The sequence below is a fragment of the Apium graveolens genome, chromosome 11, assembly GCF_009905375.1.
Source record: "Apium graveolens cultivar Ventura chromosome 11, ASM990537v1, whole genome shotgun sequence".
In the NCBI taxonomy this organism is placed as follows: Eukaryota; Viridiplantae; Streptophyta; class Magnoliopsida; order Apiales; family Apiaceae; genus Apium; species Apium graveolens.
In genome coordinates, this window is record NC_133657.1 from 51,272,752 (window position 1) to 51,296,947 (window position 24,196).

General features: G+C 38.0%; 1 non-coding gene across 1 annotated transcript; it reads right to left on the reverse strand.

Annotated features, from left to right (window-relative positions):
* Window positions 1-19,701: 19,701 nt before the first annotated feature.
* On the reverse strand, window positions 19,702-19,808 carry LOC141699036 (small nucleolar RNA R71). The gene has a single exon (XR_012565527.1). It is a non-coding gene; the product is annotated as a small nucleolar RNA R71 (small nucleolar RNA).
* Between the last annotated feature and the right edge of the window lie 4,388 nt (window positions 19,809-24,196).

The window sequence follows — 24,196 nt, forward strand, 5'->3', positions numbered from 1 at the left end:
TGTTCAATACAGAGCCATAGTCTCGTAGTTGGTTCCTAATCCACAAGATCTGAGCACAGCAGCTTCCAGCAGCAATATATTCAGCCTCGGCCGTTGAGTTGGAAACTGTTTGCTGTTTCTTGCTGTACCATGAGACTAGCCTGCTTCCTAGGAATTGACAACTTCCTGAGGTGCTTTTCCTATCAACAACACTTCCTGCATAATCTGAATCTGTATATCCAACAAGGTTAAAACCAGATTCTTTAGGGTACCAAATACCTAGATTTGGTGTTCCCTTAAGATATCTTAAGATTCGTTTAACAGCAACGAGATGAATATCTCTAGGATCCGCTTGGAACCTTGCACATAAGCATGTAGCATACATAATATCTGGTCTACTTGCACTAAGATAGAGTAACGAGCCAATCATACCTCTGTAGCTTGTGACATCCACCTTAATGGAGTTTTCACATGGTCCAAGCTTGACAGCTGTAGTTGATGGAGTCCTTGCTGATGCAGAATCCTCTAGATTGTACTTTTTGAGGAGTTCTTTGAGATACTTGGATTGACAAATAAATGTTCCATCTAACCTTTGATTTACTTGTAATCCAAGAAAGAACTTCAGCTCTCCCATCATGCTCATTTCAAACTTGCTGTGCATTAACTTAGCAAATCTCTTACAGAGATTATCATTAGTAGACCCAAATATTATATCATCCACATAGACTTGGACTAATATAGTATCATTCTTATGTTTTTTAGAAAAGAGAGTTTTGTCTATGACACCTCTAATAAAGCTATTTTCAATAAGAAATTCAGAGAGAGTGTCATACCATTTTCTTGGAGACTGTTTTAGCCCATAGATAGCCTTGAAAAGAAAGAAGACAAAATCCAAATGATCTGGATCTTCAAAACCAGGAGGTTGCTCTACATATACCTCTTCATCCAGCTTTCCATTCAGAAAGGCGCTCTTGACATCCATTTGATAAACTTTAAAGTTTGAAAATGCTGCGAATGCCAGAAATATCCTGATGGCCTCAAGTCTAGCCACTGGAGCATAGGTTTCATCATAATCAATACCTTCAGCTTGAGAATACCCTTTAGCTACCAGTCTTGCCTTGTTTCTTGTAACCACACCATCTTCATCTAGTTTATTCCTGAATACCCACCTAGTACCAACAGCTTTCTTGTGTACAGGCCTAGGTACCAGTTTCCAGACTTGTTGACTTTCAAACTGATTGAGTTCATCTTGCATAGCAATCACCCAATCTGGATCAGTCAGTGCTTCTTCAATTTTCTTAGGTTCCATCTCAGAAAGAAATCCTGAGAACAGACACTCATTTTGAGTAGCACGTCTAGTTCTGACTCCAACATCTGGATCACCAATAATCAACTCAAAAGGGTGAGCTTTATTCCAGACTGTCTGTCTTGGAAGATGTGATCTTGATGATTCGCCTTGAAATTCATTGTGATGTTGTGTCCTACTAGATGATCCTTCAGCATCTCCCCCTGAGTTGTTGCCATGTTGACTTGAAGATTCTCCGTCAGTAGCAGTGGTATCTCCATTGTTGCCAAAGTTTCCATCACTATTACCTTGAGTATCATCAGGATTAACAGGTTCTTCACCAGCAACAACCTCAGGTTCTTGACCATGTTCTGATTCTGAATCTGACGTATCATCAAACTTCAGTTTCTCAGAAGGATCTTCAGTTTGGATACTAGGGAGTTTAGTGTCATCAAATGTAACAACACTTTCAGTTACTTTGTGTTGATCAATGATATACACTCTATATGATCTTCTTCCATATCCAACAAAAATACCCTCATATGCCTTTGCCTCGAACTTACCATGACGATCATCTCCATCCTTGAGCACGAAGCATCTGGCACCAAATACATGAAAGTATTTGATAGAAGGTTTCTGTTCATTAAAAATCTCATAAGGAGTTTTCATGAAGTCTTTGTTGATTAGAGTTCGATTCTGAGTATAACATGCAGTATTGACAGCTTCAGCCCAAAAGTACATTGGAAGACCTGATTCATTTAACATCGTTCTTGCAGCTTCAATCAATGTACGATTCTTCCTTTCTACCACTCCATTTTGCTGAGGGGTTCTAGGAGCTGAAAATTGTCTGGTAATCCCTTTGTCTGTACAGAATCCATTGAGAAGTGTATTCTTGAATTCTGTCCCATTATCTGACCTTATTGCTCTAACAGGGACGTTAGAATCTAACTCAATCATCTTGATATGATCAATCACAACTTGTGGTGTTTCATCCTTAGAGTGAAGAAATAAAACCCACGTATACTTGGAATAGTCATCAACTATCACAAGACAGTAACACTTCTTTGACATAGAAAGGATATTAACTGGACCAAATAAATCCATGTGCAATAATTGCAGAACACCAGTTATGGAAGATGTGTCAGTGCCTTTGTGACTTGCTTTCTTTGACTTTCCTTTCTGGCAAGCCTCACATAGTCCTTCTGGAGAGAATTCCAGCTGAGGCAGACCTCTTACCAATTCTCTTTTGACAAGAGAATTCATTGTTTTGAAATTGAGATGGGAAAGTCTCTTGTGCCATAGCCAACTCTCATCTGACGATGCCTTTGCATAGAAACAATTGACTTCAAGATTGCTTCCAGAGTTCATGTCAGCTACGAACAGATTTCCTTTCCGGATTCCCATTAAGGAGGGTTTTTCACTTTTCTTGTGCAGAATCTGACACTTTAGCTTGTCGAATAAAACATTGTAGCCGTTGTCACAGAACTGACTAATGCTAAGCAGATTGTGTTCAAGTCCTTGCACAACATATACATTTTCAATGATAACATTTCCAGCTTGCAAACAGCCATATCCCTCTGTTAAACCTTTGCTGTTATCTCCAAAGGTAACCACTGGGCCAGCTTTCTCAACCACATTTGATAGCAGGGCTCTATCTCCGGTAATATGTCTTGACGATCCGCTGTCAAGAATCCACACTACCGGTTGTACCTGTTTAATGCCCTCTTTTCTTGACGATGAGGTGCTTGCATTACTAGCCATGAGAGCAAGATTCCCAACTTCTTCATCTTCACTGTCAGTATCATCCCAGCTTCTTCCCTTTGCCAGGTACGCCCTTTCAGATTTACTCTTCTGATTAGAATCGTAAGAGTTCTTCCTAGCTTGTTTTGGCTTCCTGCATTCTGTGGCAAAGTGTCCCAACTCATTACAGTTGAAGCATCGAATGGTGCTTCGATCAACCATCCCTGTTTTATACCCACCACTGCTGGTGTTAGAGGATGAAGATCCACCTTTCTGGAATCTGTTGTAGTTGGACTTGTACTTGAACTTGGGATTCCTTTTGAATCTGACATTTGAGAATCTCTTGACAATAAGGGCCATTGACTCATCCTCCAATTGCTCCAGTTCTTCCAAGGAATAATAATCATCTCCTGATTGATTTGTAGTAGGAGAATCAAATTCTGCTACTATCATATTATCTTCAACCTTGGAAGACTGTACCATTCTTTCTGACTGTTGAGATTGTTGTTGATATTGTGGTTGTTGTTGTTGTTCATCAGCTACTAGAGCAGTAGACGTGCTGACCACTCTTCCTTTCCCGTAAACTTCCTTCTGCTGAATCTGCTCCAACTCATAAGTCTTTAACACACCATAGAGCCTTTCCAAAGAAATCTCACTCAGATCTCTTGCTTCTCTTATGGCAGTGATTCTATGTTTGAGATGAGTTGGCAGTGTTAAAAGGAACTTTTTGTTGACCTCCCTGATGGAATAGTATTTACCATTAATGTTCAGGTTGTTGATCAATGCATTGTACCTCTCAAACACTTCAGTGATTCCTTCTCCTGGATTTGATTTGAAATATTCATATTCAGAGGTTAGGATTTCTAGTTTGTTCTCCCTAACTTCCTCTGTGCCTTCATTAATAATCTCAATAGTTTCCCAGATATGTTTGGAATCTTTAAAATTCATCACATGTCTATTCATCAGGGGATTAAGGGAATCTACTAAGATTAATTGAAGGCTAGCATCCAGGGAAGCTTCTTCTATTTCAGCAGGAGAGAAGTCCTCAGGATCCTTCACATAAGTTCTCGCTTTGGTGATCACCACATCATTTTCTATTACCTCTGGTTCCATAACCATAGGAATTTTTGGACCCTTCTTCAACACTTGTAAATATTTGGGATTAGCAACCTGTAAAAATAGTAGCATCTTCTTCTTCCACATAACATAATTTTCTTTATCGAAAAGTGGAATTTTAACGGTTCCAACTTTTTGTGTAGTCATTATGAATTTTTTTGGTGAATAAAATATTCAAGAAGTGAAAGAAACACAAAATTCTAGGATCTAGATTTGTACGTTAATCAGAAGGCTCTGATACCAATTGTTAGGTCCCAATTTGTTTGTAGAAGGGGGGGTTGAATGCAAACAATACCGTTTAGTCGAATAAAATGCGGAATAAAATTGTGAAACAAAATTCAAGTTAAATAAAACTTTTATTAAACTTGAAAGGTGTTACAACTACGGTATCGGTTACAAGGGATTAATCTCAAATCAATTATTACAAATCTAGAATAAATTCGACATGAACTTTTTCTATTTTTGTAATTAAAAGATCAAATGCTAAATGCGATTTGAGATTAAGTTCTAGGGATTTTAATCCGCTAGATTGATACACAAGAACAAGATAAGTATTTCTAGTTGATTGGCTTTAACTTTACAATCTAGAAATTAATCTTGAAGTTGCAGATGAGATGTAATATTTGTCTGCTGCCTTTTCTTTTTGTTCTTGTATATTGTGATCTGTTTGATTGATGATGAATGAACTTGTCTTCTGCTTCTTTTTAAACAACACAGCCGAAAAATGAATTGGAATGACAATCATTTAAGCTAGTGAGACTTTCGGTAGGACAATGTTTACAACTAGCAAGACAATTAAAAATGATCTAGCAAGACTTTCGGTATGACTATTGATTGTCATACCGATTGTCATAGTAGTACAAATGAAATTGTCTTACTGAATTAATAAGTGATTTTAATCTAAATAATAATTCTATCAAGACAATCAACTGAATTAGCATGACTTTCGGTATGACTATCAATTGTCATACCGATTGTCATACTAGTACAATCAGTTGTCTTTTTAGAATTAAAACAGATTTTAATCAATTAAAATTCTGTAAATCCTTAATATTAATTCTAAATTAATTAATCAATTTAATTCAATTAATCAATAAATTAATCTTTGCAGATAAAATTTATTTTCTTAATTAAATTATATGACTTAATTAATTAATAGAGAATTAATACTAACGCTGAGCAGCATCCATTCTTCTGACAATCTTCTGAAAGTCACTGAGACTTATGAATCAATTCCGCCACTTCAATGTTGACACTCGATGTACTATCTGGTTCATGAGTGACTAACTTCCGTGACGTTTCTTCATGTCTTGACTTTGATATTCTGATTGAATCCTTGTAATAAATTGATACCTTGACGAGATCTCTGTCACTTGATTAAATCCACGATCTTGATTTACATCACTGAGGCATGATCAAATTCTTGAACTTCTTCCAGTGAATCTTCAAGTCTGCAGATGAACAATGTTTCTTTGATCTTTGACATATGTTACTTTGTGAGATCTCTCTGATGATTGATCCACTATTTACTTATTACATTCTTATTTGAGTTGAGTTAAATACTCGAATAAACGAGTAGGCTATGACATATGCCTTTCACTTAAGTCAGATCAAATCTTGCCATCTGGTCAGCAAAATGATGGAATTTTTACTAGATCTTGACTTGTGAAGGAATAATTTCATCCAACTTATCCCTCACCAATTTTCTGATCTTGTCTTGATGCCCAGCCAAAGTCAATTGAAGTGCTTTACCAAAGAGGTGAAAAGCCTTGATTTGAGCCTTGTAGTGTTACGACCAGCATTTTCGTGTAATATTATTTGTGGATTTGGTATAATATTAAAGCCGAATAAAAATATGTTCACTAATTGTACGTTTGTGTGAGTGAAAATTTCTGCATTATAAAATTGTTATGTGTAGTATATGATTTTTCAAAGCAAAAGTTTAATTATTTCCTTTATTTTTGATTTATAAGGAATATTCTAAGCCTTGAAAAAAATTTCTTTTAAAAGATATTTTGTTCACAAATTTTGAAAGTGATTTTATAAAATTTCTAAAAATCCAAGTTATTTTATGGTATAAATTTTATAATTTTTGAACTTTTATTTTATTATATAAAAATAAATCTTTGAAAATTTGGTTGCTTAATAATTATCATATTACATGGTTACCCTTGCATGCAAATACTCTTCCATTCAACTAAGGGGCAAGGAAGGCATTTCCAACCCCACTCACTTTCATTCTACTAGCCAAATTACCACTTTGTCCTTGCATGCAAATCTACCTAACTATGTTGGAAGGTTACTCTTGTAAATTCTCATATCCACTCACTTGTGGTCAAATAAAAACCAAACCAATATGATTATCACTCCACTTTCACTCCACCATTTCCACACTCCTCCTTCCTCCCCCTCTCCTCTCGGCTCTCCCCCTCTCCTCTCGGCTTTTTGGCCGAAGCCCTACCCCCCTCCCTTTTCTTCATTCTTCATTCAAGCTCCCACCTTCCATTCAAGTAAATGCTACTTCCTATATCTTGATCATACATAATTCAAAGAGTTTTGAGTGAAAAGTTTAAGTTTTGAGTTTGCATGTCAAAGCTTTAGTTGGAACTCAAAGTACAATCTTGATTCTTATGGATTTAAGGTTGTATTTGAGAGAACTACAAGGAATGGTGAAATGCTAAGTCATGAGAATGAGGCTCTTGATTTTAAATGGTCATTTCCCTTCCACTTCATTCGGCCATGACCTTGAGGGAGCCGAATGAATGGTTCTTCAGGATGTTTTGTTGTCTTGTTTCAATTTTATCTGTTTTTGGTGGTGATAACATAAATTTTGTATCAAAAACTTGATAAAACCCTTTGCATGCTAAGTGATCATCTAGTTATAGCTTATTCTAGGCTTGCATGTTGATTTCATGGTAAAATTTATTTGGAAAGCATGTTGTTTTGGTTTATAAGACTCGAAGTCATGCATGCATGTAGATTTCTTTTGGAATTTTGGAAGTTTTTGATCATTTGGATTGATTTTGTTAGTAAGCCTTAATTTCAGTAGGGATAAGATATTAATCTTGATTAGTGCTCCTTGATATGTGGTATTAATTCGTACATATTTATAAAAAAAATATATATAACTTGTCGTTTTCAAAAACTTAATGGCTTGTAAGTTATGTAATATGATTTCCTTTGTTTTGCTATGTTGCACCTTAGGTAAGGATGATCTCCACCAAGATTATTTTGAGTGTAAGGGAGTTAGTTCAGTAGAACACCTTAGTTAAGGTTTGGGTTGGGTTTTTGGTTGTTGTTGGTTGGGTTTGTTAAGTAAGAACCTTGGTGAAAGGAGAGTATTAGTTTCTGCAGAAAATCAGTTTGGTACCCTGAGGTTTAGAGTGAGTTTTGACCATGTAATTGTTGTGCACTTTGAGGCCCAAGCCATCAGAAGCTAGAATTAGGAGTATATAAAAGGTTTTAGGTATCTGTTGGAGGTTTACAAGTCGTTTGGTTAGGTGCACAAGTGGAATCATAAAATCTGTCCAGCAGGGGACAGTTTTGTTGCCACTTAGAAATAGGAAGTTTTGACCATGTCATGGGTAGGACCTCATTAGGCCCTGTTGGGACTTAGTTAGAGGGAGTGTCATAGGAGTTTTTCCAACCATATTTCATAGGATTTGAGTTAGAACCATGTGTCACAAGTTAATTCATGTTAGGACATTTTCTGCCCAGAAAAACAGGGGAACCATGGACTTTAAGCTTAGGCCCAAGGAGGCCCAAGCTAGGCCCTTGAGCCAAATCAAGTTTGGGAGATGCCTTATGGTCAGAAGAGTCTAGTGTAAAAGTTTTGGAGGTAAACTTGTAGTTTAAGAGTGTCTAATGCACTCAAGAAACCATAGATTTCATTCTGAAATTTACTCCGGTGAGCACTTTCAATTAACACATAGTTTTAGAGCACTTATGAGTAAGACCTAGGTTGACCGCTATGGTTGCAAGATATTATAAAGCCATTAGAATTAAAGGCCTAAGTGAGGGTCAATAGGTTTTGGATAGTTTAGTAAAGGCACATTGAGTAAGAAAGCCAAAATTTGGAGACTTTGTCTAGTTTAGCGACCAAGTGACTTAAGTTGTGGGTCGAGATCATCCAAGCCTAGTGTTGCATTATGATGTGTATGATATTATTTGATATTAAAATATGATATGTGAGTATATGTGGCTATGTGGACTATGGTATTTATAAGGTAATTATAAATTGAGTGCATATAGGCCTAAGTGCCATTTGTGTTTAATTTCGGGTTGTATATAGGTTAAGTTGGTGAGAATATATTATAATGAGAATTATTATTATTTATGTAGGATCTCGAGACGAGGGTAAACTTTCCATAAAGGTCGAGTAAAGCTTCCAGTTGCTCCTACCAGCCAGACCAGACCAGCCTTTCTCAAGGCAAGTGATTCAACCTGTTTTTCGTCTACACTGCAAATGTGTGTTAATTAGTTCATGTATTGATGCGAGTATCCTGAGTAATCTTGATATACTAGAACCAAGTGATTCTTAAATCTATCTTCGTATTATATAGAAATGCCATGAACCCTCAATTTCATATTGCAAGTAGATCGAAGGTCGTATCATGCTAGTACATCAAAGTAATTGGAATGCCATGATAAAAATAAAGATTTGTTATAATACTTGTTGGATCCTCTTGATCAACATACTATTGATTTCTAAAATCTTGACATCTCACCCTAATGCTTGAACCCCAATAGAAACCTTACCCTGATACTTAAAAACCAGATATTCTTTGAAGTTGTTCATGATTGTTTGATAACCCTGTCCTTACCCTAAAGTTTGACATCCTGATATACCTTAAGCTGATGATCACTTTCTTTATACCTTAACCCTTGATGCTTATCTTCTTGATGTTATAATACCTATACCTTGTCTACAATCCTTGCTTTAAGCCTAGTTCGGCATTATTCTTTCATATTATCCAATATCCTTGCTAGAACACCTTGTCAAAGTTCTTGTATATGGAAACTTTTCAATTACCCTAATAAAGTAAAGTCTAGTGGATCATGACCCTGGCATTTTGTGACATATTTCCAGTATTTGAATTTGATCTATAATCCCTTGATAAAAATGTTTACTGTTTAAGAGATTTTATTATCAATCGGCATCAGTTTTTGAAATGATTAAAATGTGGATTTTCAGTCCCAAAGGGGGATAAATGTTTTCTTGAATAGTGGATCTGGACTGAGACGCGAGTCCTTTCCACATTTATATTGTAGGCTTAAAAGTTGCCTAGGGATCCCATTAATGAAAGGGAGTTAGTTCAGTAGAACACCTTAGTTAAGGTTTGGGTTGGGTTTTTGGTTGTTGTTGGTTGGGTTTGTTAAGTAAGAACCTTGGTGAAAGGAGAGTATTAGTTTCTGCAGAAAATCAGTTTGGTACCCTGAGGTTTAGAGTGAGTTTTGACCATGTCATTGTTGTGCACTTTAAGGCCCAAGCCACCAGAAGCTAGAATTAGGAGTATATAAAAGGTTTTAGGTGTTTGTTGGAGGTTTGCTAGTCGTTTGGTTAGGTGCACAAGTGGAATCATAAAATCTGTCCAGTAGGGGACAGTTTTGTTACAACTTAGAAATAGGAAGTTTTGACCATGTCATAGGTACGCCCTCATTAGGCCCTGTTGGGCCTTAGTTAGAGGGAGTGTCATAGGAGTTGTTCCAACCATAGTTCATAGGATTTGAGTTAGAACCATGTGTCACAAGTTAATTCATGTCAGGACATTTTCTGCCCAGAAAAACAGGGGAACCAGGGACTTTAAGCTTAGGCCCAAGGAGGCCCAAGCTAGGCCCTTGAGCCACTTCAAGTTTGGGAGATGCCTTATGATCAGAAGAGTCTAGTGTAGAAGGTTTGGAGGTAAACTTGTAGTTTAAGAGTGTCTAATGCACTCAAGAAACCATAGATTTTATTCTGAAATTTACTCCAATGAGCACTTTCACTTAACACATAGTTTTAGAGCACTTATGAGTAAGACCTAGGTTGACCGTATGGTTGCAAGATAGAATAAAGCCATTAGAATTAAAGGCCAGGGTCAATAGGTTTTGGATAGTTTAGTAAAAGCGCATTGAGTAAGAAAGCCAAAATTTGGAGACTTTGTCTAGTTTAGCGACCAAGTGACTTAAGTTGTAGGTCGAGATCATCCAAGCCTAGTGTTGCATTATGATGGTGTGATATTATTTGATATTAAAATATGATATGTGAGTATATGTGGCTATGTGGACTATGGTATTTATAAGGTAATTATAAATTGAGTGCATATAGGCCTAAGTGCCATTTATGTTTAATTTCGGGTTGTAAATAGGTTAAGTTGGTGAGAATATATTATAATGAGAATTATTATTATTTATGTAGGATCTCGAGACGAGGGTAAACTTTCCATAAAGGTCGAGTAAAGGTTCCAGTTGCTCCTACCAGCCAGACCATACCAGCCTTTCTCAAGGCAAGTGATTCAACCTGTTTTTCGTCTACACTGCAAATGTGTGTTAATTAGTTCATATATTGATGCGAGTATCCTGAGTAATCTTGATATACTAGAACCAAGTGATTCTTAAATCTATCTTCGTATTATATAGAAATGCCATGAACCCTCAATTTCATATTGCAAGTAGATCGAAGGTCGTATCATGCTAGTACATCAAAGTAATTGGAATGCCATGATAAAAATAAAGATTTGTTATAATACTTGTTTGATCCTCTTGATCAACATACTATTGATTCCTAAATTCTTGACATCTCACCCTAATGCTTGAATCCCAATAGAAACCTTACCCTGATACTTAAAAACCAGATTCTTTGGAGTTGTTCATGATTGTTTGATAACCCTTTCCTTACCCTAAAGTTTGACATCCTGATATACCTTAAGCTGATGATCACTTTCTTTATACCTTAACCCTTGATGCTTATCTTCTTGATGTTATACATATACCTTGTCTACAGTCCTTGCTTTAAGCCTAGTTCGGCATTATTCTTTCATATTATCTAATATCCTTGCTAGAACACCTTGTCAAAGTTCTTGTATATGGAAACTTTTCAATTACCCTAATAAAGTAAAGTCTAGTGGATCATGGCCCTGGCATTTTGTGACATATTTCCAGTGTTTGAATTTGATCTAGAATCCCTTGATAAAAATGTTTACTGTTTAAGAGATTTTATTATCAATCGACATCAGTTTTTGAAATGATTAAAATATGGATTTTCAGTCCCAAAGGGGGATAAATGTTTTCTTGAATAGTGGATCTGGACTGAGACGCGAGTCCTTTCCACATTTATATTGTAGGCTTAAAAGTTTCCTAGGGATCCCATTAATGTAAGCGAGTTAGTTCAGTAGAACACCTTAGTTAAGGTTTGGGTTGGGTTTTTGGTTGTTGTTGGTTGGGTTTGTTAAGTAAGAACCTTGGTGAAAGGAGAGTATTAGTTTCTGCAGAAAATCAGTTTGGTACCCTGAGGTTTAGAGTGAGTTTTGACCATGTCATTGTTGTGCACTTTGAGGCCCAAGCCACCAGAAGCTAGAATTAGGAGTATATAAAAGGTTTTAGGTGTTTTTTGGAGGTTTGCAAGTCGTTTGGTTAGGTGCACAAGTGGAATCATAAAATCTGTCCAGCAGGGGACAGTTTTGTTGCAACTTAGAAATAGGAAGTTTTGACCATGTCATGGGTAGGCCCTCATTAGGCCCTGTTGGGCCTTAGTTAGAGGGAGTGTCATAGGAGTTTTTCCAACCATAGTTTATAGCATTTGAGTTAGAACCATGTGTCACAAGTTAATTCATGTCAGGACATTTTCTGCCCAGAAAAACAGGGGAACCATGGACTTTAAGCTTAGGCCCAAGGAGGCCCAAGCTAGGCCCTTGAGCCACATCAAGTTTGGGAGATGCCTTATGGTCAGAAGAGTCTAGTGTAGAAGTTTTGGAGGTAAACTTGTAGTTTAAGAGTGTCTAATGCACTCAAGAAACCATAGATTTCATTCTGAAATTTACTCCAGTGAGCACTTTCATTCTGAAATTTACTCCAGTGAGCACTTTCACTTAACCTGTGACGCCGATGCGTATATCCGAGCTCAGGTCGAATAAGAGATAGTTTTGTGTGAGGACTCGATATTAAAAATCAGTTGTAATAGATGGTAGTGTTGGGCTGTTCCAAACCCTAAACTGTAAGATCTTGGATTCGGTTATGTTTACTTTCTTTTAAATATTGTAATAGTTATATTTATTTTGTTTGTTAAGTTGGGGGTGTGACATGTAGACTTCATTGACTGCATCATACATATCCTGTGGAGTGAGGACCTTGGCATTACTTCCCATAATTGTGATATATTTATCCCTGAATCTTTCCAAGACCTGATCCATCTCCAGTGTGAAGTCCTTAGAAAGCTAAGCATCCACATTGCCATCCTGCTCAGCTTCATTCACTATCTTCTACTTTTGCTTCTCAACATCTTCATTATAAGATATTATAATTGTCTGATAGTCCTGATTTGTCATGTCTATAGTGAGCATATGTTGTGTGATGTTTGCAAGGCCTGAAAGTTGATCAACCAGAAGGTCCTCTACTGTGCTTGGTTGGGATTGAGCATTTTCTAACCAATGTTGGATTGGGTGAGATGGTTGTTGTGAAGGATTGGATGTTGAAGGTTGGTCATTTGGATTTGAGGTGGAAGGAAAGAATTCAATAGAACCACATGTGACAGACATCACAGTTTGACTCACAGGCTGAACTGTGGTTGTGGTTATGACAGTTTGTTGTTAGCCACTTGTGGTGGGAACCTCCATTGGAATTGGAGGGGAGTTAACTAGGTTACCGTCATGTACTCTAGTATCAAACCCTTGTATTTCTTTCAAAACACTGTCACTTGAAAGTGATGTACTTGTCTCCCCCATAGCAAGATCATTGGAAATTGAACTCTTAGCTTCAATTGTGAGCGCAATCTCAGCTATGGTTTTGAGGAGAGTTGTTCCCCCAACAGGGACCTCCAATTTAGATAGCTCCCGCTTAGAAGTACTACCCTCAGACCTAACAACCTCTGAAGGTTGATTTTCACTTGAAGGTGCATTTGAAACTACCACAGGGTCTTCAGTAAAACCTGATGAAAACCCTGTGTTTGTGTTGGTATCATCAAGCTCTACCCCATCTTGTAGCCTCTCACCAACTGAATGTGGTTCCTGGGTGGTGATCACAGTTTCTCGAACCATATCACTTGAAGTTGGAAACTCTTGAGAATCAGATTCAAGAGCTTGATTATATGAAGAAGAAATTTGAGAAATTAGAGTTTCAATTTCAGAGTTGAGTTTTGGCAGCCCCCCTGAATGATTGAGGGAGCTTCAAGATATGTGCTCTCTTTGTGTATGCCATCCATATTTCTTCTTTCATACACTTGAATTTATTCAAGAGTTTGTGCAGACTCTTTACAAGGTGCATTTGGGTGGATGCTTTGTTCAATAGAGACACCCTGTTGAGAGGATGCCTCTAGAGTCTGTTTACTTCCCTGTTTTACATCTTGTTGGGAGGGTGCAGAGGTGGCTTGAGTGGTCAACTCAGTTTGTTTTACCTTCTTTATTTTTCTAACCAAGGGTGACTCTTTTTCTGTTTGGTCCTCACCACTCTCAGTAACTACTTTTAATGGTGCCTGCTTTCTCTTCTTTTTACTCACTTCACCCTTTTGAGAGGATGAAGTGGTTGCTTTCCTAGCTTCTAATGGGACAGAAGGAAGGGTCTCAGCTTGGGAAGGCCCATATTGGTTGTCCTGTGTTTGTACTTTCACAGAGACAGGAGCCATAGTTGTACTAGATTCAATATTAGATCTCATGCCAGGCATAGGGTAAGGGTAAGTCTTAAATCTCTCAATCATAAATGGAGTGATTTTAAGACTTACAGGTACTTTATTTTTAGTAGTAAGTGAACCAAATAGAACTTTGGAAACTCGCATACAATTTCGTATTTTAGTCCTACCTATACCATTAAATATAAATCTGAATGTCATGCACTTTATGATTTAAAGTAGACATTATAAATTTAGAAAGGAAAATTTCTTTACCTCTTGCTGTCAAAGGCATTATAAGCCTGGTGCTTAGCTCATCCATGATAAGTTGACCTACATTGAGGTGTTTGTTGTGGGCCTTTGAGAATACCAGCTTTTGGACAACACTAGAGATTTTGTCATACCCTGTCTTTCTACATGTGAAGGCCCTCAGAATAGAGTCAGATAAGAAAGACCATTCTCCCTTGAGAAACTTCTTGTTCAGGCTAGCCAGATTGATTCTTTCACTATATTTGATGAAGTCTTTGAACTCAGCTAGCTCATCCTGTGTTGGAACCTCCACCAAATTTACAGTTGGGATTCCCAAAGCTACATTGACATCATCATCAAAAAATTCCACTAGCTGGACTCTAATGGAGCAATTACAAACAATAGATGTAGTCTGGTTTTCATGCATCACAGTCCTTACCACAACCATGTTCCAAAAATTCCCCAGAATATCCAAGTACAGAACTGGATTTGCTGTCAAAGCACCTGCAAAGTAAGTTTCAGAAAGAAACTTCACAAAACTCTTAAAAGAATCAGGAGCCTGATTTGCATCAGTAAAAGCAAGGTAACTGGTGCCCTCCTTTGGGATAAAATGTGTAACTGTATTTGATGCCATTGAAATAGCTTGAATTTGAGTGGGTAAGAAAAATTAACGAGAAAGAGTTTGAAACGAGAGAGCGGTTGAGAATTGGAAAAATTAGGCCACTTAGAGATCTCGAAAGCGTAAAGAGATGTATGTCAAGATGTCTGGGTATTTATAGTAAAAGGTAAATGACTTATCGAGATTTAAAATGGATGTTTGGGATTTACTTATCGAGAAGTCATATTAAGAGAATATATACATATCAATATGTCATTTTTCTGACTCTTATCGAGAACTAGAAAATGATTTGTTGAGATGTCAAATAACTACCCAGTTTGTCCTGAATGAACTAAATTATTTCCAATTTTCATTTGAATAAATCAAAATAAAATCAGTCTGATTTTTTCAAAAGTATTTTACCAAAATAATTTATTAAATTAAAATATATCAGTTTTGAGTTATTAATAAGTCTAAAATTTATAGTTGTAGAGAACTATGTGAGTTAACACCTATCGAGATCTCTAAAATGACTTATTGAGAAGTCATAATAAAGCTTGTTGAGGAGTCCTTCGAGAAGTCAGAAAAATGACTTATCGAGGACTCACTCGAGAAGTCTCAAAATGACTTGTCGAGAAGTCATTTAGACTTATCGAGAACCCAGTTCTCTATATACTTTTGAACTTTTTGATTCTGCCTTGTGCTAATTTTATATATTGAAAATGCAAATTAATATTTAGACAGTTTTCTTAGAATTAAAAAATCCCAAGCTAAATTTTGAATTTTGAAAATAAATATACAGAGATTTCTGAAATATTTATAACTCATATTCCAGTTAATTTCTAATTAAATCAAATTAATTTTGATTCTTTATATATTAATCTACTGCAACAATTTAGCTGAGTTCTTGCCTTTAGGATGAAGAATTTAACATTCTAATTTCACTTACAAGTCTAGTGAAAGTTGCTTCATCCAAAGGTTTAGTAAAAATGTCAGCTAATTATTTTTCTGTTGGAACAAAAATGAGCTCAATGTTACCATTAGCAACATGTTCTTTAATAAAATGGTACCTTATATCAATGTGTTTTATTTTAGAATGATTAGCTGGGTTAGCCACAATAGATATGGCAATAGTATTGTCACACATAATCGGAATTTTGTGTAACACTAGGCCATAATCCATTAGATAATTTCTAATCCAAAGCACTTGAGCACATCAACTTCTAGCAGCTATGTATTCAGCTTCAACTATGGAAGTTGACACATATTATTGTTTCTTGTTATACCGGGATACAAGTCTTTGTCCAAGAAACTGACAACTTCCACCAGTGCTCTTTCTGTCAACCCTGCATCCAGCAAAATCTGTATCTGTGTATCCAATAGCTTCAAAACTTGTTTCCTTAGGATACCATAATCCCAAGTTAGGAGTCCCCTTTAAGTATCTGAATATTCTCTTCACAGCCATCATGTGGCGCCCTCCAAACTCGGGTCAGAAGTTTGGGGTCCACAACACACATACACACACCATATATAAACATGTTTATGAATATAATAATATATATGTAATGACCCTACTTACCATTTTCCACGGATCGAAGCAGTTTAAAGTATGCCCACAAGCCACAACCTTATTTATATTATAAACGTTCCAAATCCCAGTTTATTTATCTTACAACTGAAGTAAACTTTATTACAAACTATCAACATAAATTAAGCCAAACATCATATGCTAGCTTATTCCATTTCAACCTAGATACCTAGCTCACACACTTGTCTGGGGATCCTCGCTACCACCAGTTTCCTTTTTCACTGGAAAAGAACATAAATAGATTTGCAAGAGTGTGCTAACTAGCTCAGCAAGTCATAATGACAGTCACTGAGATTAACAATGGTCAATTGAAATGATATAAGAAATCAAGTTTTCTGATAAGCAATGATTAGAATTGGATATTCACTTTCATTTTAAAACCAAGATTAGGTTGTTGATCAGTCACGTAGTAACCCGAAGCAAGGCTCCCAGCTTTGCTCTATATACTGGATCCAAGGTACAGATTGGCCTATTATGACCATGAATCTGATCCGACCATGAATCCGGTCCATATTTAAAAACAATCCAATTCTAGAATAACAATATGATAAGCAATGTAAATCAATGAGATGAATAATAAACAAAATTTATCTCAAAGCATAGGGTGATTCATAATTCCATGAAGGTATAACAAGGAAATCATAAAGATTGGCTTTCAATCAAGGAAATAATCAGAAAGTAGAAGACCAAGGGTTCAAGAGTTACAAGAAGTCTTCTGTTATACAAGGCACAAAGGTTCGTATGTTGAACCATTCCATATTAAGAATCAGTAGGTGGTATATATGTATTTGTGGAGTGATAAGTGGCATTTTATACCACTTAGAACGTCTTAAAATGGCTTAAATTGGTGTCTTGAAATCAAGTATTTTGTGTATTTGATGCGTTTTTCTAGTGTTTATGCATTTCAGGGTATTAGTTGCATTTCGGGGGAGGAATCATCAAGAATAAGCCTTGGCATGTGTTCACCATTGCGAGAGGAAAGGAATGGGCAGATTACGGCGAAGAAACGGAGCAAACCTGGATTTTTTCCAATAGAGGCCTGCGCGCCCGCGCAGCAACGCTGAGCGGCCACGCAGCAACCTGCACGCCCGCGGAGCTATGCTGAGCGGCCGCGCAGGGTCGGGGGAAAAGATAAATTATTTTAGACTTCTACTTCTGTTTGGCTTCCAACTTCTGTGTAATCTGAGTTTTATGGGACTATTATATAGGTAGATTTGAGACGTTTTCATAGAGAGTATTAAGGGGATTATGTTTTAGATTGTGTTTTACGCAAGAAGCGAAGGAGATAAGGAAGAAGACCAATTTAGCACACCGCAACGAAGAGGAAGCATATATTTTTGTGATTCTTGTTTCGTTGTAACGTTGGATGCTAGTTTTCTTGCTTTGACTTATTTACTCTTGTGACGTACTCTGTTTTAATATAATTAGTTTAGTTATTATTTTCTTGTGTTTGTTTATCATGATTTCATATGAACCCATGATGGCGATAAGTTCTATTATGGGCTAATCGTGATCATGGGGTTGCAACGGATTTATTATGGAATTCTTTAGTTAATTGTTTAATACTTTAGTGTGTGATGATTGCATGATATCTAGTATTGGTTGTGCGTATTCGTCTTATGTGCGTCGCGAACATATAAGATAGGGTGTTAATCTCTTGTGAAGCGACGGTGGATCTTGAGATTTAGAACTTGTCATGCTAGCATAGGTTCATGTACGTTGAGCATGATTAGTGGGTAACTCTAACAGTTTTATTTGCCCTATGTAATCAAAAGGAATAACTTGAGCTTAAATCGTTGTGTTGTCAATTTCTGTAGACATATAGGAACTCAACATAATTGATGACTATTCAACTTCTATCTTAATTGTGGATGCTTGGTAGAATGGTATTAGTACAATAAAAGTTGGCTTTTTTCAGTTTCGTGTTATTCGATTAATATCATCACTGTCACATGCTAAAGGTAATAACAATGGCTATAGAAGGAAGTAATAATGAAGTTGTGATCTCATGAGTATTTTATTATTGATAAATTGAAGTGTTAGTTAAGTGGTTAATTAAGTAGTTAATTATAGTTAATATTTAATCAACAATTTTAAGTGTTATTATCTTAACATTGAGAAGTAATCATACATTGGTGAGTGAGTTTAATTAGACAATAACTTAGTCTGAGTCTCTGAGGGAACGAACTAGAAAGTATTTTATATTACTTTCGAACGCGTATACTTGCGTGAATATTAGTGCGTGATTTCGCCCTAACAGAGAGACTATATGGCATTCTGAAAACTTATGAGCTGGAAATAGAGCAAGATGAGAGGAAGGAGAGAGGAAAGAAGAAAGGAGGATCCATAGTAATAGTTGCTGAGTTAGAGAAAGAGAAGGATATGAAGATGAAAGCTGTTGAATCAACTTCAAAGGTCTGTGAAAACAAGGGCAAGGGGCTGGTAGCAGAAAATGAAGATTCTTTGAGCCAAGACGACATGGAAGATATTGATGAACATCTAGCATTTCTTTCCAGAAGATTTGTCAAGCTCAAGTTCAAGAAGAACTTTGGAGCAGCTAAGCCAAATAGAAACATGACGGATAATTTAGTCTGTGTCTCTGAGGGAACGAACTAGAAAGTATTCTATATTACTTGCGAACGCGTATACTTGCGTGAATATTAGTGCGTGTTTTCGCCCTAACAAGTTTTTGGCGCCGCTGCCGGGGACTCGGCGTATTTGTTTAGTTTATGTACTTACCATAATTGGTCATTAGGACTCAGTGATTAGGACGTAGTAGTTACTTACACTTTTCGGTTGTGTTTCAGGTACTTTAGCAAGCGTTTATGCAAGCTCGTTCTCGTGCTCGCAAGAGGACTTTAGATACAGCTGAGGAGACAGACGAAGTTCTTGATATTCCGGAGAAGTTAGATTTTGAGGATTCGGATTCAGGAACTGAGCAGAAAGAACCAGTAAACATGGGAGATCGTATTGTTCAAGCTGATCCAGCTCTTATGGATTTTTCTCGGCCTAAAATTGATGACATTCAGTCAAGCATCCTTCATCCGTCTATTCAAGCTAACACCTTTGAAATCAAGCCGGGCACTATTCAGATGGTGCAGAATTCTGTTTCTTTTGGAAGAGCGGCAACTGAAGACCCCAACATGCACATAAGGAATTTTGTCGAGATCTGCAGCACTTTTAAGTATAATGGCGTGACTGATGAGGCTATCAAGTTGAGGCTTTTCCCATTCTCACTGAGGGATAAGGCTAAAGACTGGTTACATTCTGAACCAGCTGGGTCCATCACTACGTGGCAAGATCTTGCGCAAAAGTTTCTGGTGAAGTTTTATCCAATGGCAAAGACTGCTGCTATGAGGAGTGCTCTTACTCAGTTTGCGCAGCAACCTACAGAATCTATGTGCGAGGCTTGTGAACGCTACAAGGAAATGTTGAGAAAATGTCCACATCATGGAATGCCGGATTGGATGGTGATCACTGGTTTCTATAATGGTTTGGGGGCCCAATCTCGGCCCATGCTCGATGCAGCAGCTGGAGGAGCCTTATGGGCTAAAAGCTATACTGAGGCGTATAATCTTATAGAGACGATGGCTGCAAATGAGCATCAAAACCCAACTCAGAGGATGACGTCAGGCAAGGTCGCAGGTATTCTGGAAGTTGCTGCAGCCACCGCTATTACAGCCCAGCTCCAAGCGCTATCAATGAAGGTTGATTCTCTGGCTACGTATGGAGTTAATCAAATAGCTATGGTTTGTGAGCTTTGTGCAGGTTCTCATGCTACGGATCAGTGTTCTCTTGTCAACGAATCTGTTTAGTATGTGAATAATTATCAGCGACAACAGCAGCCTGTGCCAGCGACCTATCATCCTAATAACAGAAATCATCCAAATTTCAGCTGGGGGAATAATCAGAATGCTATTCAGCCACCATATCAGCAAGGAGTGAGTAAACAGTTTAACCCACCTGGATTCCAGCAACCACAGCAGTATGCTACAAGGCAATCATATCCTCAACAGGGAAGTGCAGCTGCACCTACTAGTGCTGATTTTGAGGAACTTAAGCTGTTGTGCAAGAGTCAGGCGGTTTCTATCAAGACCTTGGAAAATCAAATCGGTCAATTAGCCAATGCAGTGCTCAATCGTCAACCTGGCACTCTTCCCAGTGACACGGAAGTACCAGGCAGGAAGGAATCTAAAGAGCAAGTCAAGGCTATTACCTTAAGGTCTGGAAAAGTAGCTGAGGCTGAAAAGGCAAAAGAAGTAGAAGCTGAAATTAGAGAAGAAGAATCTAAGCAAAAGGAGAAAGCGGCGGAACCAAGGAAGACTACTGTTGAACACACTCTGCCAGAGGCTAATACAGGGGAGAAACAGCTCTATCCTCCACCACCTTTTCCTAAGAGATTGCAGCAACAAAAGCTGGATAGACAGTTCGGGAAGTTTCTGGAGGTGTTCAAGAAACTTCACATCAATATACCTTTCGTTGAGGCTCTGGAACAAATGCCTAGTTATGCGAAGTTTATGAAGACTATTCTTTTAAGGAAGGTGAAACTGGATGACCTTGAAACCGTTGCTCTCACGGAAGAATGCAGCGCTGTTCTGCAGCAAAAGTTACCACCAAAACTGAAAGATCCAGGAAGCTTCACCATTCCTTGCACCATTGGCAATCTAACTTTTGACAAGTGCCTTTGTGATTTGGGAGCAAGCATTAATCTGATGCCGTTGTCGATCTTTAAAAAGCTGGATCTGCCTGATCCAAAACCCACATACATGTCGCTACAATTGGCGGACCGTTCCATTACTTACCCAAGGGGCATAGTTGAGGATGTGCTCGTCAAGGTGGATAAGCTCTTCTTTCCAGCAGATTTTGTTATTCTGGATTTTGAGGAAGATAAGAAGATTCCCATAATCTTGGGAAGGCCTTTCTTGGCTACTGGCCGTACCTTGATAGATGTGCAAAAAGGTGAACTTACTATGCGGGTCCAAGATCAGGATGTGACCTTCAATGTATTCAAGGCAATGAAATTCCCTACAGAAGATGAGGAGTGCTTAATAGTGGATGTGATTGATACTGTGGTTACTTCGGAACTCGATCACATGCTAATGTCTGATGCATTGGAAAAGGCCTTAGTGGGGGATTTTGACAGCGATGATGAAGATAGCAACGAGCAATTACAATATCTGAACGCTTCTCCATGGAAGCGAAAGCTGGACATACCATTTGAATCTCTTGGTACTTCTGACCTTAAGAATGCTGAAGGGAAGCTCAAACCATCAATAGAGGAAGCACCTACCTTGGAGCTCAAACCAATACCTGAACACTTGAGGTATGCTTTTTAGGTGATTCATCTACGTTACCTGTTATTATTTCATCTGATCTTTCAGGTAGTGAGGAAGACAAGCTCTTGAGGATTTTGAGAGAATTCAAATCGGCTATAGGATGGACCATAGCAGACATCAAGGGGATAAGTCCTTCATATTGTATGCATAAAATTCTGCTAGAGGAAGGTAGTAAGCCAACTGTGGAACAGCAGCGAAGACTGAATCCCATCATGAAGGAGGTGGTGAAGAAAGAAATTCTGAAATGGCTAGATGCAGGCATCATTTATCCTATTTCTGACAGCTCGTGGGTGAGCCCCGTACAATGTGTACCTAAGAAGGGAGGTATCACTGTGGTCGCAAATGAAAAGAATGAGCTCATCCCTACTCGAACAGTTATAGGATGGAGAGTATGCATGGATTATAGAAAATTGAACAAAGCCACAAGGAAGGATCACTTCCCCCTTCCATTTATTGATCAAATGCTTGACAGATTAGCAGGTCATGAGTATTTTTGTCTTCTGGATGGTTATTCCGGGTATAATCAGATTTGTATTACACCAGAGGATCAGGAAAAGACTACATTCACTTGTCCATTTGGCACATTTGCTTTTCGCAGAGTTTCGTTTGGGTTATGTGGCGCCCCGGCCACTTTTTAGAGATGTATGATGGCTATATTCTCTGACATGATTGGAAATAACGTCGAAGTGTTCATGGATGACTTCTCCGTCTTTGGACACTCATATGATGAATGTTTGAATAATCTGCGCGCCGTACTCAAAAGATGCGTGGAAACTAATTTGGTGCTTAATTGGGAGAAATGTCATTTTATGGTGCGTGAAGGCATTATCCTTGGGCATAAGGTCTCTAGCAAGGGTCTGGAGGTGGACAAGGCCAAGGTGGGAGTCATTGAAAATCTTCCCCCACCTAATTCTGTGAAAGGAATCCGTAGTTTTCTTGGTCATGCGGGTTTTTATCGGCGATTCATCAAGGACTTTTCAAAGATATCTAAGCCATTGTGCAATTTGCTTGAGAAAGATGTGCCGTTCAAATTTGATGATGAATGTTTGGCAGCATTCGAGACTCTCAAGAAGAGTTTGATCACTGCACCAGTTATTACAACACCAGATTGGACAGAACCGTTTGAGATGATGTGTGATGCGAGTAATTATGCGGTAGGTGCAGTTCTGGGACAGCGCAAGAAAAATCTCTTCCATGTGGTCTACTATGCGAGTAAGACTTTAAATGGTGCCCAATTAAACTACACCACTACTGAGAAGGAGCTTTTGGCTATAGTCTTTGGCTTTGAGAAATTTCGATCTTATCTGCTTGGTACAAAAGTAACAGTATTCACTGATCATGCAGCTATTCGCTATCTGGTTTTTAAGAAGGATTCGAAGCCGAGACTCATTCGTTGGGTGCTTTTACTTCAGGAATTTGAGTTAGAGATCAAAGATAGAAAAGGCACTGAGAATCAAGTAGCTGACCATCTCTCTAGGTTGGAGAATCCCGCTTCTACTTCACAAGATAGGACGTTAATCAATGAATCTTTTCCGGATGAGCAGTTGTTTGCAATTCAGGAGGAAGAACCATGGTTTGCAGATATTGTAAACTATCTCGTCAGCAATATAATGCCTCTTAATTTGACATCCGCTCAAAAGAAGAAGTTTCTGCATGAGGTGAAGTGGTATATGTGGGATGAACCATATTTGTTTAGACAGGGAGCTGACCAGATCATCAGGAGATGTATCTCGTTCTGTGAGACGGAGGGGATATTACGAGACTGCCATTCCACGGTTTATGGTGGACACTATGGAGGTGAGAAGACGGCAGCTCATATTCTGCAAGCAGGTTTTTTCTGGCCTACTTTGTTCAAGGATGCTCATCAGTTTGTTTTAAGGTGTGATCGTTGCCAAAGAGTGGGAAATTTGTCAAGGAAGGATGAGATGCCATTAAATGTGATGCTTGAAGTCGAGGTCTTTGATGTGTGGGGAATCGATTTCATGGGGCCTTTTATCACGTCTTGCAATAATCAGTACATCTTACTGGCAGTCGATTATATCTCAAAATGGGTCGAAGTTAAAGCCTTACCGATAAATGATGCAAAGGTAGTGCTAAATTTTCTTCATAAGCAAATTTTCACAAGGTTTGGAACACCTCGGGTAATCATAAGTGATGAAAGATCGCATTTTTGCAACCGTAAGTTCACTTCTATGATGCAGCGTTATAATGTGAATCATCGAGTAGCTACTGCCTATCATCCGCAAACAAATGGTCAAGCGGAAGTGTCTAACAGAGAGATAAAGCGCATTCTAGAGAAGGTTGTTTGTCCGTCAAGGAAGGATTGGTCTTTAAAGCTCGATGAAGCTGTTTGGGCTTACAGAACAACATACAAAACTCCACTTGGGATGTCACCATTTCAATTGGTGTACGGTAAGGGATGTCATCTACCGGTGGAGCTTGAGCATAAGGCCTACTGGGCATTGAAGAAATTGAACCTGGATTTAGATGTAGCTGGTAAGAAAAGAAT